Source organism: Sinohyriopsis cumingii, chromosome 10 (genome assembly GCF_028554795.1).
Source record: "Sinohyriopsis cumingii isolate HCF-2022 chromosome 10, ASM2855479v2, whole genome shotgun sequence".
NCBI classification, from domain to species: Eukaryota; Metazoa; Mollusca; class Bivalvia; order Unionida; family Unionidae; genus Sinohyriopsis; species Sinohyriopsis cumingii.
In genome coordinates, this window is record NC_142970.1 from 28,402,936 (window position 1) to 28,410,173 (window position 7,238).

General features: G+C 36.9%; 1 protein-coding gene across 1 annotated transcript in view; it reads right to left on the minus strand.

The window, feature by feature from the left end:
* LOC149789815 (uncharacterized) overlaps nucleotides 1–6,295 on the minus strand; it is a 110,698-nt gene extending 104,403 nt beyond the window's left edge. The window contains exon 1 of the mRNA XM_089971811.1: nucleotides 6,230–6,295. The gene's annotated coding sequence lies outside the window, so the exon portion shown is untranslated. The remainder of the gene's footprint in view (nucleotides 1–6,229) is intronic.
* Nucleotides 6,296–7,238: the final 943 nt, after the last annotated feature.

Consider the following 7,238-nt stretch of genomic DNA (forward strand, 5'->3'; position numbering starts at 1 on the left):
CGTACGTTTGTGTCGATAGTTTATTTGGGGTTTGTATTATCTCCCTTCTGTGTTGATAGTATATTTGGGGTTTGCTTTTTCCTCTTCCCTCTGTGTGTGTGTGTGTGTGTGTGTGTGTGTGTGTGTGTGTATGTGTGTGTGTTCGCGTACGTTGTGTAGATCGTATATTTGGTTGTTTTTTTTTTCTTCCTCCCGAGTGTGGATAGTTTATTTGGGGTTTGTTTTTTCCTCTTCCCTCTGTGTGTGTGTGTGTGTGTGTGTGTGTGTGTGTGTGTGTGAGTCTACGCGCGTATGTTGTGTGTGTGTGTGTGTGTGTGTGTGTGTGTGTGTGTGTGTGTGTGTGTGTGTATGTGTGTGTGTGTTCGCGTACGTTGTGTAGATCGTATATTTGGTTGTTTTTTTTTCTTCCTGCCGAGTGTGGATAGTATATTTGGGGTTTGTTTTTTCCTCTACCCTCTGTGTGTGTGTGTGTGTGTGTGTGTGTGAGTCTGCGCGCGTTTGTTGTGTGTGTGTGTGTGTGTGTGTGTTTGTTCGCGTACGTTGTGTAGATCGTATATTTGGTTGTTTTTTTTTTCTTCCTCCCGAGTGTGGATAGTATATTTTGGGGTTTGTTTTTTCCTCTTCCCTCTGTCTGTGTGTGTGTGTGTGTGAGAGAGAGAGAGAGTCTGCGCGCGTATGTTGTGTGTGTGTGTGTGTGTGTGTGTATTGGTCTCTGTTTGTCCCTATAAAACTCACTTTATCCCTATCAGATACACTCTACCTACCTACCTACAGTAGCGCGTATTCAGGTCAGCCACTTGCAACACTGTTGCCATTTATCCCCTAGTGTTCAGTACAGTGACGTCACTGACGCTGGAAATTTTGAGACTGTAAATATCGACTTGGGGATTTCCACATTTTGTAGCTATACATATATACTAGAATTCATAAACAGGAACGTCACTCAAGCTGAGGCTATAAAAAGATAGTGGGATTTTCCAAAGGAAAAACCCACAAGTTGGAGCTATAAATAGATAGTGGGATTTCATAGGAATTTCAGCTGATTATAGATACATAGGTATTTATCCACGATCGTCACAGAAGTTGATATTGTAAGTAGTTACTAATTTTATCCATTTTAGTCTAAACCATTGTAACTTAATTTTCGGAGATATGTTTATTTTCCTTTAAATTCTGGGACAATTTCGTCATTTTAACGTTACTTTTAGTCACATCCATTTTGTCGTTGAGCATTTCCTTGATTATAGCTATTTATAGCATCATTACAATTATGTAAATTTTTGAACACCCCAGCAAGATTTCAGGTCTTCGTAATGCTTTATATATAAATCCAACGCTTGTACTAGTGTATGTATGTTTCTGTCTCTGTTGTGTTTGACCCTCTAACATCATTGTCCCTAGATAGTCCCACCATGTTCAATTCCCCTTGACGCTATACAGATCCACCATGTTCAATTTCCATATGTTAAATTCCCTTGAGGCTATATCCCCCAGGGGTTTCCGTAATGTTAAATTTCCCATTGTCCCTAGACAGTCCCACGATCTATTCCCCATGTTAAATTCCCATTGTCCCTAGACAGACCCACACTATAGTCCCCTGTTCCATTCCCCTTGTCCCCAGACAAGCCCAAACTCTATTCCTCATGTTAATTTCCCTTGTCCCTAGACAAGCCCAAACTCTATGTTAAATTCCCATTGTCCCTAGAGTGACCCAAGATTTTTCTCCATGTTAAATTTCCATTGTCCCTAATCTGACCCAGGGGTCTTTTTAATGCTAAGTCCCATTGTCCCTAATGTGCCCCACTTTACTACTTACAAGTGGGTAATATCGAAGTTCCATTATATTAATAATGCAATATTGTACAAGTTCCGATATATTAATATTGCAATATCGTACAGGTTCCGATATATTAATAATGCAGTATCTTACAAGTGGGTAATATCGTACAAGTTCCGTTACATTAATAATGCAATATCGTACACGTGCATAAAATGCAGATAATGTTCGTACTCATCACGTACAAGGATAAACGTTACACAGGCTTAACGTATTGTACATCCACAGCTGCCATACAATTATAAAACATATACCTGAAGAGTATTTAAGATTGCAAACATGTCTACGTTCTGGAGACCTAGCAGCATGGTCATTTAGAAATGTATGGTTACACCCGTAACTGGTGTATTCACGAACGTTCTCGTTTTTGTCGAATAAACGTTATACGAACAAGTGCGTCCTTGTTGAATAAAAGTCGAGACCTTTCTTTCTCATTTGGGTTATTGCTGGTTTAACAAATTCGTTGTAAAAGGTAACCGAAGAGAATTCAGTCGTGACTACCACTTCCGCATTGTAGAAACAATCCCTGTTTGTTTTCGCACCTGATGGTGCCGCAAGAAATCGAATCTTTTCACGTGCTAATGCTATTACACAATCTGACCTCGAGTTGGTATTGGTACATTAGAATCGGTCCAAGTATTAATTTATATTTGACTATGAACAAGATTATATTTTAGTGTATTAAAGGGTATGGTAACAAAACTCAGATATTCGTCGACAAGTGGAACAAAGTCGCCATTAATGTTAGCATCCGATGACAATAGGTCTAATACCACGTGGCTAAATTACGCAATTTCATCACCTCCGTTGGAATCCATTACTCACATTTATTTTCGTACCGGTTAGAAAATTTTTAATCCATACTCTACGGGAATTCGAACATAGGCCCGCGATTAAACGACACCCATCTCATTACATGTACGCCAACCCATATTCCGCAACGACTAAGCACACATCACCCCAAAATCACACTACTGAGTTGGTGTTATATGCAGACACACTTGCATGGCGACCTAGTAATTAATTCTCATATAGCTACATAGTCATTCTTGATTCCAATGAAACAAATCAAGTTATATACGATTAATAATAGAATTACAAATATCCACTAAACATAACGGAAAGTGCTATTTTGGGTTCTACAAGAGATTGCTTGATAATAGTAAGCAGAATTAATATTTAATACAAATAATACTGTCATACACGTTAGATATTTTTAATTCGGAATATACGGAGATTCGAACATAGGTCCGCTGGTAAGGGTACACAGACATTCATTTCTGGTGATGTGTGAAGCGGAGATCGTGACAGGTACCAAACCCGTCACATTTCACATCCACCCATTTTAAAAGTACTCTATGCAAATAACTCATATTTTGTGTTCAGAAACTATTTTTATTCTTCAAGTCGGGGTGTTACTGACCTTTGTCCATTTTGACTCCGCAATCACATAGCTTCTCCTTACCCGAAATACATAACATTAGCAATGTTTCGGCCATCGTCTGTGACGTAAACTGACATTATGAAGGAGATAACATTATTTTCAGTCAGTGACCTTGCTTTTTATTGCATGACCACAACATCAACCTATTTCTCTTTAACCCAAACTAAAAAGTGTGTTTGAGATATATCACAGACACACACACACAAAGGGTGTTGTAATAATAATTGTTTTCCAAATAGGGTCTAATAAAGAACAGTCTATAAAATGATGTTAGAGTAATTAATGTCTTATAGATAAGGTTTCGTGAATACACAAAACATATTTATATGTTAGCTAGATATAGCAGCGCAAATAAATTCATATTTTGCTACAATAATTTAATCTGTGAAAAATTATAACAGCTTTATTCATCCTGAAGGTCGAGTGTTCCAGTGTTGTCTTTTGTTGGTAATGTCAGGATATAACTATTAACAGAACTTTGACATATGAAATGCTCCGAATAATGATGTCAGTTATTAGACGCAGTCTATTTCCGTACACAATTTTGCTTTGACCAGGGTCTGCATGATATCAGAGTAAACCCCAAAGTCAAAACATATGTCAATTATTGGTCGAAGACTTAATTTATTTTTGATGTATTGGATCTGATAGGTAATCAGGCCAGAAAGGCATTATTTCACCGCTGGTTGTACTGGCTTTTAGAGGGTAAGCACGTCATACACAACCATGCTTATTTATCTTAGTGATTTCTGCTGTTCAGACATATATGGACTTTTTAAATAGCTGAATGCAATATAAAACAAAGTGAATAAACAATCAGCCATATGCTAAGCTATTCCAGTGACCCTATACAGTAGAGCTTATTCATGGGTAGAAATTGTATCTAATGAAAGTGCCATCCCTAGATATAGATCACATTTTCGATTACGCCATTAGACACCTATGTTACTTATAATATCGATTGTCTTTTAAGAGCGGTCTGTTGTAGATAGCGTTAACACAGTCTCAAACAAAATGAAACTTTCAAACAAAATAGTGTTATTGATTCATTCGATTGGCGAACGGCTTGTATTATCTACGGAGTGAATTTATAAATAAAAAAGTTTCAAGTACGATTTAACATACACTCTTGAAGAGAATAATTTTTGAACAATCACCACATGACTTTTTCTTTCATGTTTTAATTGAAATTTTCTTGCAATGGGCCTTTAAAACATTTTCTTATGTGCAACAATGTGTGAACATCTGACTTCAGAGAGCACATAGTTTTCTGCTTATCATTATCGCAATATCAAATATTGTATCAATAGAAGATGGCATTTAGTATCTGATAATGCCACTTCTAATGGCGCCAAGGTATAAATATAATTATATTTTGCAACAACAGAAAGGGCATGCTCCAACTTTAGTCGTTCAGGTCTAAATCGGATCTAATATTCTATATTAAGAAAAGAAAGAAATATACAAGTAGGTTATAAAGAGGAGCTTGTATGAACTAAAAACGCGGAAAACTTTTCAGGCACAAAAGCATGTCTGAATCGTTTCTTGTTTATTAAGAGATAAAGAGGCACAGGTCATCAAAAATGACCCACGTATTTGACCTTGCAGTTGATTATTTCCTAGGTTATGGTCCAATAGAAAATTATGGATTTCACTGCATATATCTTGTGTGTGTAATTTAGATGAAGTCTATATGACAGCCAGATGGATACATTAACAATCGTAGCAGAAATTAGAAGCGCATATACACCAAAAGGAATATCACAGCTAAAAATGAGGAACATTTTCTCTTTATCAAAATTGCAGTGTTTCATTGCGTAGAGAAATGCATTTTTTATAATTCCTTACTTATATAAAGCGTTTATCGTCTGTAGTATATGACTGAAAGCAAATATTAGCATTGGCCGTAACATCAGATTATTCAAATAATAATATATCTAGTGGGTTCACGTATCTTCTCGCACTCCCAGTTGAAGATCTTCCCAAGTCGATATTGCCGTCACTAAATCGACTTAATATGAATATCTGCTATTGTGAATATAGATAATATGATTGCCTTTGAATTATAATATACCAAGCAAAACCACCAATCACTACAGAAACTGTGCAAACGTGTTGAAATCCACCAATCACTACAGAAATTGTGCAGGCAAAAAGCAACTTCACCAATCACTGTTGAGACTTTGCAGACATATAGCAAACCAACCAATCACTGCAGAGACATTACAGACATATAGCAAAATGCAAGGGTCTGAATAGGTGACATTTTCTGGCTGAAGTTTAGCACAATTACTACCCTAACAATCATAAGAGCTCAAATGTTGCAACATGTATTTTTTTTCTCATGCTTTTGGGTCAAGCAAATAATGGTTGATAGAATACAGCAAGAGATCGGAAAATAAGATCAAATTACAACAGCACATTCCAATAGGAATATAAATGCTTTCCTGTTGTTGTTTTTTAAAAATTCGGTAATGGTCCCACCATTTAATGTTAGTGGGCAAGTGAGTGGGTGTGGGGAGAGATTTTGTAAACAAAATTCTGAAAGTGCTTGAACGAATATTCTTACCCAGATTTATATAAAGGAGAACCCATTGCATCCATCATATTAGTTAAAAATATTATCTGGAAGTAAAAGAAAAAATGCTTTGCTAATATCATTATCCCAGTCCCGACCCACTCATCCGAAAAGGAACTAGTTGGTCCCTGGCCAGAGTGCTTGGACAATCAATTTCATTTCTTTGATTTTGTCGGTCTGGCTAGAACTGCTTGTAAAATTGGAACTAATACTATCAGTCCTCCTTCCCCAGTACACCACTTCAGATTAGTCCATACTCCCATAATTTTGAAACTTGTGATAATGAATTTGGATTTGTATTGTACTATAGCAAAAAACAGAAAGAAAAACTTGTGTAACTTATGATACTATACAGTAAATTGATACTTACAAAGTGTCTATTCAAACCCCTTAAAAAGTAAGTTTCCAAGTTGTGTGGTGTGTTCACTGGGACGCCTGGTTCGTGTCTGGTTACCTGGATAAAGTCCTATTGCAATAAGCAAACCCAGACAACATTCCATATAATTTGCAAAGAACCAGGTTATGAATATGTCACTTTATCTGGCTGGATTATCTGCTGCAAACAATTACTTCCCGGTCTTCTCGATTGAGATAAAACGAGTCAAATAACTTCAGTTGCGATCTAATAACATAATACCTTGTTTACTTAGTTTTCGTTCAAGCAAATGAAGGTATATAAAATAAAAAATAACGAGGGATGAATATTGTTGTTGTTGTTGTTGTTGTAGTGTTTAACGCCATTTTTCAGCACACGATAGGCTATACATGGCGGCCAGTATTAATGGTGGAGGAAGAACCCTGAAAAACCCAGGGAAGAACCACCGACCCACGAGAAGCTACTGGCAGGCTTTCCCACGTACCCACGCTAGCCGAGCCTTGGACTCGAACCCACGCAGACAGAGGTGAGATGGCAGTGATCCGTAACGGAGAGCGCTTTAGACCACTCGGAGGGATGAATACAGATCGAATTAATGACAGAAGGTTCCAAGATTTTTATACATATCTACCCGTTTATTTTTGTCAAGCGTAGTTCTTGCATCTATCAATCATACTTTCTTTCGTGTTGCCATATAAATTTTACTACTGCTACCACTATTTCTCCTTATGTTAATCCATAACGCTCCTTAATACAGCGTCAGACAGTCCGAAAAAACGTATATGTACAAATATATATTTACTTACTACAGCGCCTGACAATACAACACATATGAACAAATATAACTCTACGTATTACTGCGTCTGAAGCAGTCAAAATACGAAGTTTATTTATAATTATACTTACTACAGACACAGTCAAAATAAATCGTACATGTACAACTGTGAATCTACATACTACAGCTTGTGACACAGCCAATATACAAAGTAGCAGCAGAGAGGGT